The sequence below is a fragment of the Chlorocebus sabaeus genome, chromosome 4, assembly GCF_047675955.1.
Source record: "Chlorocebus sabaeus isolate Y175 chromosome 4, mChlSab1.0.hap1, whole genome shotgun sequence".
Lineage (NCBI taxonomy): Eukaryota > Metazoa > Chordata > Mammalia > Primates > Cercopithecidae > Chlorocebus > Chlorocebus sabaeus.
The window spans coordinates 19,350,726-19,364,278 of record NC_132907.1 but is presented as its reverse complement, the minus strand read 5'-3'; positions in this window follow the sequence as shown (position 1 = coordinate 19,364,278).

Sequence of the window (13,553 nt, the reverse complement as noted above, 5' to 3'; positions counted from 1 at the left end):
GCCATGGAGAACTTTTTGAGTAAGACACAAACAGGGTTAGAAGGATAGATTAAGAAGACAAACCAAGCAGTAGTACACATGGAGAGAAAAGCAAAGAGCTCAGGAGGATGAGCAAGAAAGAATAAGGCTCTTAATTAGGATAAGAGTAATATTATCAATGAGTGAAACTATTATTAGATAAAAAGTTGATATGGAACTAAACAATGAAGGTAAGGCTATCAACACTTGAACCCACTGATCAATTGTAGCATCACTAAAATGAGGAAATAGAGGAAGGTGTGATAGATGCTACAAAGAAAACTTCCACAGGCCTTAAGTTATTAGATGTGAGACGGAAGAAGAATGGAGAATAGAAATTAATGGGCCGGGCATGGTAGCTCACGCCTCTAATCCCAGCACTTTGGGAGGCCGAGGCGGGTGGATCACAAGGTCAGGAGATCGAAACCACGGTGAAACCCCATCTCCACTAAAAATACAAAAAATTAGCCAGGCGCGGTGGCCGGTGCCTGTAGTCCCAGCTACTCAGGAGGCTGAGGCAGGAGAATGGTGTGAACCCGGGAGGCGGAGCTTGCAGTGAGCTGAGACTGCGCCACTGCACTCCAGCCTGGGCAACAGAGCGAGACTCCGTCTCAAAAAAAAAAAAAAAAAAAAAGGCCGGGCGCGGTGGCTCAGGCCTGTAATCCCAGCACTTTGGGAGGCCGAGGCGGGCGGATCACGAGGTCAGGAGATCGAGACCATCCTGGCTAACACAGTGAAACCCCATCTATACTAAAAACTACAAAAAAACTAGCCGGGCGAGGTGGCGGGCGCCTGTAGTCCCAGCTACTCCGGAGGCTGAGGCAGGAGAACGGCGTAAACCCGGGAGGCAGAGCTTGCAGTGAGCCGAGATCCGGCCACTGCACTCCAGCCTGGGCGGCAGAGCGAGACTCCGTCTCAAAAAAAAAAAAAAAAAAAAAAAAGGAAAGGAAATTAATGGCTAGTTCCATATTTTAAGCCTGGTATCTAGACGAATAATGAGGACACTGAAAGATACAGGGAAAGCAAGAGGTAGAAGGAGTTTTCAAGAGGGTTACTAGAAGCAGCTGGGTGCAGTGATAAGAACATCAAATTGGATCGGCGTTTTGCCAGCTCTACCACTACTTACCTTGAGTAAACACAACCTCTGGACCCTGTGTTCTCCTCTAAAAAAATGAGATTAAACTAGGTCCTCTGTATGATTCTTCCAGATATGGCATTCCAAGATAAGTGTGGTTTAAACACGGTTAAGGTATCTCAGGATAGTGAAGAGGGGGAAATATTCCCTATGGATTTTTTAAACGATGTACATTTCTTTAATATATACATACATGTGGAAGATATATAAAATAACTTCAAAGTATAAGCTTATCTTTAGCATATAAGTGGATTTTAAAATACTTTTTGTTGAGTTTGTATATATTTTAAATTTTCAAATAATTGGCTATATTTAGATTCTCCAATTCTACTCCTTCCATTCTCACTTAAATGTACTCCAATCAGGCTTTTGCCCACATGAAACTTTATGAAACTACTTTTTTTATGTGGTAAAATATGCATAAAATAAAACTTACCACCTTATCTATTTTTAAGCGTACAGTTCAATGGCAGCCATCCACAAACTCTTTTCTCTTGCAAAATTGAAACTCACCCATTAAAAAATAACTCCCTATTCTCCCCCTGCCAACCCTGGCAATCACTATTCTACTTTCTGTCTCTATAAATTTGACTGCTGCAGTTACTTCATGTAAGTGGAATCATACAGTATTTGTCCTTTTGAGATTACCTATTTCATATAGCAAAATGTCCTCAAGGTTCATCTATGTTGTAGCATGTGCCATAATTTCCTTCTTTTTAAGGCCAAATAATATTCCACTGTAAAATGTTGTTAAGGAATTGTTATAATGGAGATCAAGCTGTTACCATTTCAACCTAGTGATCAATCATTGGATCCCTGGAAGTACGAAAAGCAAACATTACATGCCGCCTGATGTGAATCTATGAAGTATTCATGCCCAAAAATATTGGGCCTAATTCTGATTAAGCCTGTAGAGGCTTCAGTATCTAACACAGTTACTATGGCCCATGTAGATGTTTAAATTTAAAAAGTAAAATAAAAAAACAAGCTTCTTCATCACAATAACCACATTTCAAGTACTCAAAAGCCATATGTAGTCATTAGATAGTACATATACAGAACATTTCCATCATTGCAAAAGTTTTATTGGATGGTGCTCTTCTGTGCCTAATTCCATTTAAAAGAAATGTGGAGGAGAAAGGGATAAAGGAACAAGTTAAATGACACCAGAAAGAAGTGAACAGAAAAGTTAAGAAAACAGGCATTCTACAGAACAATAAGTACACGGCAGGAGGAAAAGGGGAGAGAGGAGGAAACTATGCTAGATTTTAAAAGACTTAATCTATGAAATGTCCAGACAGTAAAATTTATTCAAATAGAAAGAAAATCAGTGGCTGCCTGAGGGTGAAAATCGGGGCAGGGATTGACTGCAAATGGACTGGAGGAAATTTTGAAGGGTAATGGTAATGTTCTAAAACTGGATTATGATGATAGTTGCCCAACTCTACAAGTTTATTAATGTTACTGATTGTCTAAAAAAGAAAAAAAGTCGTAAAACAACTCTGTTGTATGGATCTTGTTTGGACCTGACTCAACCTAACTCTAAAGACATTTTTGAGATAGTCAGATAAATTTGGTTATGGATTAAATACTAAAAATATATCATTTATTTTATTGGGTGCAAATGGCATATTTGTCCATATTTTTAGAGATGTTTATTAAAATGTTTAGAATGTCTGAGATATGCTTTAATATACTACAACAGATTTTTTTAAATGGGAAAAAGAATGAAGTAAATAGGATAAAATCTTGACAATTATTGAATCTAGGTGATAGATATATGGTAGTTCATTGTACTATTTTTTTCTACATTTGAATATGTTTGAAGTATTTTATAATTTTAAAAAATTGATGGTTACTATAATACCCTCTCATGGTCAGTACCATAAACCAAGGTAATAATGAGTTTGTGTGATTTTCCAGTATTGCCAGCAACTAAGACACCAGGTTATCGTTCTAAGTCTCAGTTTTTAAAATTGCTGCAAGTCAAAAAAAAAAGACTGGGTGTGGTGGCTCACGCCTCCTATAATGCCAGCACTTTGGGAGGCTGAGGCGGGTGGATCACTTGAGGTCAGGAGTTCGAGACCATCCTGGCCAACATAGTGAAACCCTGGCTCTACAAAAAATTCAAAAATTAGCTGGGGTGGTGGCAAGTGCCTATAATCCCAGATACTTGGGAGGCTGAGGCAGGAGAATCGCTTGAACCCAGGAGGTCAAGGTTGCAGTGAGGTAAGATTGCACCAGGCACTCCAGTCTGGGAGACAGAGTTAGACTCTGTCTCAAAGAAAAAATAAAAATAAAAAAATAAACTAACTGCAAGTCTCCAAAGCAAAATTTAATTGCTTACCTTTAAGTCATCATTTGAAACTTCAAAACGTTATATAAACCCACTCTGTCTTTTTTTCTTTTTTTTTTTTTTTTTGCTGGGGGAAGTTGGGGTAGGATAGGAGGTATGTGTATATATTTTTTTCTACCAACTCAATTTAGTCTCTCTTCATTGCCTACTTTACACCACACAGGTCATGAAATAAATCCATCAGCATTCTCAGTAACTAGCCTGTGATAAATATGCCTGGCACCAATGCAATGTATTTAAGCCCTTTCAACAGCTTTTTCTTTGTGCACATCTGCAGGCTTTCCATGCACATCTGCATACAGAATCCACAACCATGATCTGCATTATAATTAATGTAGCAGCACATCCGACCAGGTCCACAGAGTGTTGATGTATAACCGGTTTTGAGATCTGCAGGGAACTAAGGATGCCCTGGGGAGAAAGTGAGGCTAATTTCAGATCAGGCACTGGACAAGCTGTAAGTGGTAAGACACTTGTTCTTCTGAAACAGCTATGACATCGCTGGAGGAAAATCTTAGTGTGCATGTATGTCTGTGTGTTGCATACACATCCATTTACTTGAAGTCCTAGTTTCTCTCCTCATGCACTCCTTACCACATCCCTCATATACCCACTCTAAATGACCAAGCCACAGCCCAAACATTTACATACAGATACATTAAAACCTAAGTAAAAAGCCTTCTTTGGCTACCACTGATGGAAAATCACTGAAGCATGGATTCTAGTAGTGGTGTAGAGCAAGCACAGAAATATTAGACCTAAACTACACACCGCTCTTATTCCATTCCCTTGGTAGTTAAGACTTTCTTCTTCTTCCCCATCCTGTCCCATTAAAAATGTTTTTACATTAAAATCTAGATAGAAATCTCAGGACTAGGCCAAGTTCCTACTTACGTGCATTTCTTCAAAAGTCTTCAGGGACACTCATTGTCCACTTTCATTGTTCTATTCCACAGCTAAAGCACAGAATAGGGTCCCATGAAACTCAGCAAGAAGCAGGGCAACTTTATTCTATATCTTTTTAGCCTAGAATGCTGAGTCAGCACTGTCCAATAAAGGTTTTTGCAATGATATCCAATATAATAGCCACAAGCCACATGTGGGTTTTGAGCACTTAAAATGTGGCTATTGTGACTCAAGGAAGAGAACTATTGATTTTATCTAACTTAAATTTAAATAGCCACATGGTGCTGGTGGCTACCATATTGGACAACATTGTAGTAAGTGAAAGACTTTTATTTGTTGTGTTTTCATTTAGGAGACTTGTTATATACAAAACATTCTTTAAAATAATTTTCTGTCTCTCTCATCTACACACACACACACACACACACACAGAGATACATTAAATCTTAATAGTGCTCAACTCTAGTACAGCATCTATAGAATCAGACATTCAAATACATTTTGAGTGAATAAATATGCTTATATTTAACAATTTTTAAAATAAACAGGTAGTATTTAAAAATCAGAGAAAGTTATAAACAAATATCATAGTCATTAAAACTATGCATTTGAAGTTATATACCGATATAGAAAATAAACAGAAGCAAAATACAAAACCAAATACAAAATGCCATCTATGTTTTTGGTCATAAGTACTAAAAAATTAGGTAGGTATGTGTCAAAGGATTGAAAGGGAACATAACCCATGAAAATAACCAGATGGAGCAACAGGTTATAAATGGATTTTGAACATTCGTATATAAGCAAAGTTTCAGAAAAAATAAACAAAGGTTGAAAGGCAATGCAATTTAAAGGACTGAGTGTAGGAATAGTCTCATAAAACTTGAATGTTGGAAGCAAATAACTACCCATACAAGTGGCAACTCGAGGGCTGAGGATATGGAGGCTGAAAGAATCCCAGTCGTGGGCTGCAGAGGGAGATGTAACGAGAACTGAGAAATCGATGACTTAAGAAAGAAAAAGGGAAAAGAAGGCTTGTAAGTGAGCATAAGAGAGCTCATGAGAAATAATGTTAATATTCAGTCAGCAAAAGACTTAACGTTGTTCCAAGGCCATTGACTGAGTGGCCAGAAAGGCTCAACATTGCTTTCCAGATGTAACCCATTCCTGAGGTTAGCATCAATCATATTTAATTTCCCTGGACAGGTGAAGCAATTGAAACAATGGTTCTCAAACTATAAAATGAGATTCCTAAGCCCCATTCCCAGAGCCTGAGAAATACTGATTTAAAAGAATAACTTGCTCTAAATTCTGGTATAGGAAAAAGGGTATGAACACTCTGATGCTCTTTATGGATAAAATCTGTCTTCTATTTAATAAAGATGACTAAACAAGTTTTTTTTTTTTTTTTTTTTTTTTTTGGAGATGGAGTCTCTCTTTGTTGCCCAGACTGGAGTGCAGTGGTGTGATCTCAGCTCATTGCAACCTACACCTCCTGAGTTCAAGTGATTCTCCTGCCTCAGCCTCCCAAGCAGCTGCGATTACAGGTACACACCACCATGCCTGGCTGATTTTTGTATTTTTAGTAGAGCTGGGGTTTCACCATGTTGGCCAGGCTGGTCTTGAGCTCCTGACCTCAAGTGATTCACCTGCCTCGGCCTCCTGAAGTGCTGGGATTACAGGCTTGAGCCACCACACCCAGCCTAAACAAGTTTTTGATGACTTGGGGGAACTTTAGTGCCTATGACCATAGCCCCTTATTGTTTCACAGAATTTAATAAAGAAGGGGGACCGGAAAAGCTGTCTTTAAACATGTGAGGACCTGTCAAGCAATAAAGGTTGAAGACTTGCTTTGTGGGATGTCAAGGATAAGCCAGAAGGGGGATGATTTCAGTGTGATATAAGGACGTTTTAGAAGAAATGGGATCCCATAGAAGGTGGTGGGCATCCGGTCCGTAAGCTATGATAAATGACAATTTGGTCTATAATTTGCGTGAAGAATTTAACCAGCAACAGTAAGATTACGTGACCAGTAACCTCCCTTTCTACACCTTGATACAGCCTACCTGACACTAGTAGAATTTACTACTGTTACAAAATAGAACTCAAAGTTCATTTGGAAGTATTTTATTTTACATATAACTGCTTCATGGTAATTGCTTCTTGGTGATTATATAAGCAGCTCATATCAATATGATTTTTACTTTTACATGGAAAATCATTTGATTCCTCTCTCTCACTTTTCTGGTACCTAAAGTCAAAGTCGATATTGCATTTCCCTCACATCATTCCAGGATCATTTATTCAACAAATAATTTTTGCCATCTAATAAGCATCAGGTACCATGCATTCAAGCCAGAAAAATAGCTAAAGTCATCATCAATACACACAAATTAAGAAACAAAAGTCCTGAATCTGATTCTCCCCATACTCAGGTTTCATTTTCTCAACCTATCCCTGTGTTCCAGGGCAGACTTTCCCGTATTACACCCCTGGAAACCCCCCAATTTTCCCTCTTACCCTCACCTCCATTATCTGAGAGGTGCTTGAGCAACATGTCCAGCTGCTGCTTCTCCCCAGACCTGACCCCAAGTCCAGGTGTCTCTGATGCAGTGGAGATTGGGGGCCAGGAGGATGAGGACTACCTGTCTAGAGGGAACAACAAGATTACCACAGGGAAGGAAGAAGAAAACTCGGGGCAGGATATTACACAGTAAGAATGAGCTCTGGGAAGTTTAAAGCAGAGGACTAGAGCTAGGAAAGGAAAAGGGGTGTTTTGTTTTGTTTTGTTTCGTTTTGTTTTTAACAAGGGTTAGGTAGTCCTACTGACAGGAAACAGAGGTGACTCGAGCCCAGGGCTTGGTGTAGAAGTCAGCAATGCCAAAAGGTGCCTCTGTATACTCAGCAGCTGTGAGGCAATCAATCCCTCGGGGAACCTGTGGTCTATCACTCTAGTAAAGATGATGTTTAAAGAGGGGACCCCAGGGGAAAGAGGAAATGACTACTGGTACTTTTTTTCTTATCTTATTGTGAAATATGTCCAAGAAATAAGCATATATAATATACAGTGTAAAGAATAAGAAAACAAACACCTGTGTTCCCACCTCCCAAAGAAAGAATATTTTCTTCACCCCTTTTGCTCCAGCTCCTTGAGCATTCCCAAACAATTGAAGTAGATTCCTCTCAGGTGTGGTGTAATTTCCTTAAACTGCAGAATGCCCCTGTGCAAACTCTATGCACAACATCACCCTTACTTGCCTCCTACTGTTTAAAAGTTCTTTTAATGAATTAAGATAAAAACATTCTTTCTATACTAAAATTAAAGACTTTAAAATAGAAAGTTAGCATATTGCTGTAAGTCTATTTAGTCAAAATGTAAATGATCCCAGCTAATTTCCTGTTTTAATAGGGGAAAAGAATTTGAAAGATAAGGTCCTATGACCCTGAAAATATTGGGGGATGAAGAAAGCTGAAGGCTCAACAAAAACTTCACATACCTCACCAGTTTCCCCTGGACTTGAACAATTAGCCTTCATGTGTACATAAAGAGAGGTTGGGAGCAGAGATACTTCCTGGTCTGTGTACCTGCGCTCACCCGAGCAGCCACTAGGCTGCCCATTCTTTTCATTCTCCCATGTGGTCACAAACACCTGGCATTGCCCTGGCAACGAAATAAATATGCTGGAACTGCCCCCTCAGGCTTCTAAGTCGTTGGCCATTTGTTCCACTAACTTTACACAAGAAACTGGTACTATCTGAACCAAATTAATCCAACCAAAATTTACTGAGTGCTTCCTGTATGAATATATGTCTAGGTTGTCTATTTTCTAATTTCTCCCTTTCAGTTAGATGGTATACAAACCCCATGGCACTAATTGTTTAAGGATAGGAATGAAGATTCTTTTGCACAGCCACATTTGTCTATAAGAAGTTATATCCTTGCATGTTCCACTCTTTCTTTCCTACACTGGAAAACAATTCCTACACAGTCCCAATCCCTTCCCCGGGTCCTATCACAAGGAGGCTAATGATGTTGTCAGTGGCAGCAACTCTTCAGCAGAGCATTGATGTTATGAGCTTACCTTTTCACCACCTTAACACAATGCTGACTTGACTCAGAATCAGAGCCCCTGTCTCCAGATTTAAAAAAAAAAAAAAAAAAAAAAAAAAAAAAAAAAAAAAAAAGGGACAATGCCTTAAAAATAAACAAATTAGACAAAGACCAGTCCAGGCATTTGATTAGGTTTAAACTGAGTTACCCCACGTTAGTCAACAATGTTGAGTTAATCATTACTAGAAATGGTCAGCAATAGGAAATAACTTCAGATATTAGATGAGGAAATGGAAGTGCACAACTGCTAAGTGACTGAACTAAAAACACAGGTAATGGCCGACCAAGGACTATATGTTTTCCAAACCATGCATTTCTTCTGGGTCCCCAAATATAGCAGAGTCATGACTGGACAAGGATTGTTTTCTATAACTAAAAAACAAACAATTTAGCTCTCTGAGAAGCAACACTCTCCTAACCTGAACCCAAAACAACCCCTATCAGAAGCTCAAGGTCTTCCTCTGGAGTTCTTCTGCCTAAAGAGAAAATTCTCATCATCACTCTTCAAATCTAAAATGGCTTATGACATACAACCAGTTCTCAAAGAAACCACTAGGTTTAAAATGAAAATGAAGCTCTTAAGTCTTCCAACAGGGAAATCTAAGATAGCCGGTTTCCTGGCAAGTGTGTGCTCCTCCCTCTATTGTGGGAGACAATCCAGTCACTGGAGTTTCTAAAAGTGGCATATTAACTCTTCCAAGATAACAGGGCATCATTCACTAAATTACCTTTTCGAAGACATTACATGGTACCCCAGTTCTTTGGAAAAGGTAATTAGCTTCCCATGGGTGACTAGTTTACTCCAAGTGAGCACTGTGCTCATCAGAGGACAAGGATGATCTCTTTTTGTGGGAATAAAAACATTATCTTGCTTGTCGGGAGTGATTTATTTTTTTACCTTAATAATGATGTAAGCCCTTTACGATACGTATTTTTAATTGGTAACTACCCCACTATGATAATAGATCAGAGCAAGTGCAATAAGCTGGGAGCTTTAACACCAACACATCTGACCTAAATTCAACTTTATAAGCATCTATTGAGCACCTAATATGTGTCAGAGTCTATGCTAGATATTGGGGAATTACATTGCTCAAATGTATCCATTTGGGGAATATCAGTGATACTAAAACTCTATCAGATCATGAATGGCTATTAAAGTGAGTCTGGCAAGTGGTCCACCATGTTTTGCCTTGGTCATTAGAGATTTGAATCTGGTTAATGGCTCCACATTTAAGAGGCTAGTGGAGAATTTAGTAAGGATATATATAAACACAAGGAACATACTTTATAGATCTGAAAATAAGAGCCACAAGGGAAGATCAAAATGATTCCAACAGAATAAAACAAAAGTGGAGAATAAAATCCTAAAGGGTGACCTTCTTATCCTGTAAGACTCCAGGAAGCCTGGCCAGGAATTCTACCCACAGCGATCTCCTGCTTCTCTGAGTTTCCATTGCATGTGAGATATAGATCAGAGTACTTAGCACTTGATCAATCCATTATAAATTGACTTATATTATTTTCTTTTTAAAATATATTTGTCTTATCTCTCCAATTATATGATAAGCTCCTTGAAAAGCCTGGATGTTATATATTTCTCTGGTACCCTTACCTACATGCTTTGCCAACAAGCACAAAAAAAAAAAAATTGTTGACTTATATATAAGTAGGAAAAACATGTTAAATGAGGAAACTAAGAGTGTTTATCACCGAGAAAATAAGATTATGGCAGAGATATGTTCCATTCACTGGCTATTCATGTTTTACACATTTGCCAGTCTTCTTGCAATTAGGGGAAGCCTTGTAATAATTTCTCAGGTACTGGACCATGAGTAGAAGTTTCTAGACCAAAGCATAAAGAACCAGTTTAAACTTCTAGTTTGTTCTTCCTCCCACAAAGACCACGGAAACTCCATAATGGGGTGATTAAGTCACAACATGAAACCTGCTTGGATCACTGGGTCACCACATGAAGAACAGCTCTCCTAGAGATTTGCTTTACTCACAGTGACATTTGTGTGAGCAAGAAAAAAAAAAAATTCCTGGTTGTGTTAAGCCAGAGAGATGAATTTTATCTGGTACCATAGCATAGCTTAGGGGTATTACACTGACTGACATTAATAAAAGAAGACTAAAAAGAAAAATCATTTCAGTAGTAAGAGCTGTGACAGAAAGTCCTTCCAGAGGTAAGACTATAGAAGAAAGAACTAAGAGACAAAAGACAGACTAGGCTCAATGAAAGGAAGGATGCTGGCAGGCCAATAAAAGACATCTACCTTGCATTCAAACAGAGCCTGCAAGTCCGCTTGGTGAGAAATAAAACAGGGACAACTGTGGTCAAGAAATTTGAATGAGATGATTTCAAGGTCCCTTCACATTCTAAGATTTTATGATCTATGTTTGGCAATGGATTCCTAATATGTGGAGGCCAGAAAAAGGACATGCAGTTTATGCCGAGTTCTAATTCTTTTAATAATATACAGAAGCAACATCAAAGTATCTCCCTATAAAATCTTGCAGGGTCAGACAAGAAAAGCACCAGAAGACCCAAGGATCCTCTCCTGTCCATCTACAATGACACCCCTTTCAAAGTACTCCTAGGGCTATTTCACAAGTTTCTTGCCACCTCAGCTCAGAGCTTGTGTCACAAGGAGATGACTTCATTGATAAAGATTTCTCACAGGATTAAGAGCCTTCTCGATGGCTGAACTATCTTGAATTAACCTCTGGAAAGAGGGTGAGGTTCTGTAGGACGAGAGTGTTTCTATACTCTTGAAACCATGTGTTTTCTTGATGCAGTTATCACGTCCTATCAAAGTATCCCTTGTTTAAATTACAAGGGTGGACTGTTAAATTTCTAAGTAAAGGTATTTAGTTTTATTCCCTGAAAATATTTCAACAGTAAGGGAAATGTCTATATGTTACATACACAATGGTAATGCTTAATGACCCGAAAACGTAACTTAAAGAGTGATCTCTGCCACTTACTAGGGATGTGACCTTTGGCAAGTTACTTAGCCTTCGTGACTCTCAATTTCTTCCTCTATACAACAAGGGTTAAAATATCTACTTCATAATAGTGCCATGATTTAAATGAGATAATGAGCTGTGTCAACTAAAAAATGGAGTTCAAATGTAAGGTACTGGAGGTAAAGTAAGGAAATAACACCCTCTAAAAATGTTATTTTTGAAATCAATGTTGGAGTACCTAAGCATTAAGATAATAGACTAAGATAATTAATAAAGCATGGGTAGCAAAAAGAGAGACCGGTTCAGCTTCACTTAACTCATTCAGAATTGCACAATCAGCAATCTAAAAAGATTATTTTAATTTCAGTGTATCTGTTTTGTTTTATAATTTAATATTTTTATTTTTAATTTCATAAAAATCACATATAATCTTTTCCGTGTTAAAGAGCATCTATAGTTCTTAATCTGACCTTGAGTTTATCTTTAATAGATTCAATAAAGACTAGGAACAAAAGTATATAAAGCCTTAGGACAGTTCAGTGAAAGATGCAAAGAACATATACTATATATATCATGTGAGTTAATTATATATTTCCTGGTAATTGTGAATTACTTCAACACAGAACTGAGAGGGACTGTGGCAGCGTGAGCAACTGCAACAAGTCTATCTCCAATCAAATGGGTCTGAAGATGGAAACTGAGATATATTGGATATTTGATCACGTGGATGGAAGATGCAGCTTAACAGTAATAACAACTAATTATGCCTGCTTAAAGACAAACAACTTATAAGCGCGGGACGCGGAAGGCTGAGGGTGTGAACTGCGGTCTCCATGCCATCACCTGTATGGTATGTATGCCATCACCAAAATCAAAAGATGGCCCTATGTGTAGCTCATACCCAAAACTCCTTAATAGCATGTTTTAGTAAGTCTTCTAAATCCATGCCTTGTTTTGATAGTGTACACATCAGAAAAAGCCAAAGGCATTGTTCTGTGTCTCTCTGTAATGGCCACATGCTAAATCGGCCATGGTTCCTGTACCAAAAGCTCTGCACTGAGGAGACTTAGCAGAAAGCCAGGCAGGGGGTGCCCCCCTTTGTTGCAGCTTTCATTTTTAAAATAAGTCATAATTTCTGCATTGGATACGAAGATGGGTTTACAGCTATTAGCCATCATATTAATAATTTAGAAAATACATGCCCAATCACTTATGTTCTTTCAATTCCCTATGAACACAGCTGCAACCCACATTAGAAGTGAGGGTGAATGGATATTTTTCAGATGAGATATTTGGGCTGAATTATTAGGGTAGCCTGTACTACAAAATTACTAATAAACATTGCTTCTGGCTCAATTTAGCCTGAACTCAGTGAACCTAGCCAATGGTGACAAATCAAAAACTCCGAAATGCCCAGTGAATGAATCTAACTAATCAAGGAACCCTGTAGGAAGTAGATGCCAGGATTAATGAGCCAGTGGTTTCACCATGCCATGCTGTTATTTCTTCACATAAATGCCCTCAGATGAGATTATCTTTATGTCATGAAAAGGAGAAAAGGAAGGTTACATTATTTCAACTGACAGGTTAACTACTGCCATTACTAGAATACACATATTTGTAGGTTAAGTTTTTTCTTTATCCTACAAATTTAAATGTAAGGTCCACAATATAAATAAAAAACACATTTTCATTTTTGGGAAAAGCTGTCATTGGGGGCACCAAACATAAATTGTCCCAAAGTTAGAATTTCCTCTGTATTTCCTCTGCATGTCTATATGCACATCTACCTTGATTTACCCAGATTGCTCTGCATGCTGTTTTGTATTCAGGATCTAACATCATCTTCAGCAGGTTGCATTCCCATATCATATTTTTTCCACCATCAACAAAAGGTAAGCTCAGTGCCACATCATTACTATACCATCACTTGTATGGCATGCATGATATTTAGTACCAATACTGAGGAAAAACTAAAGATACAAGGATGAACTTGTATACTAAAATAAATCAATCATATGGTTACATCATAATGGATTGTTTCCAGATAGCAT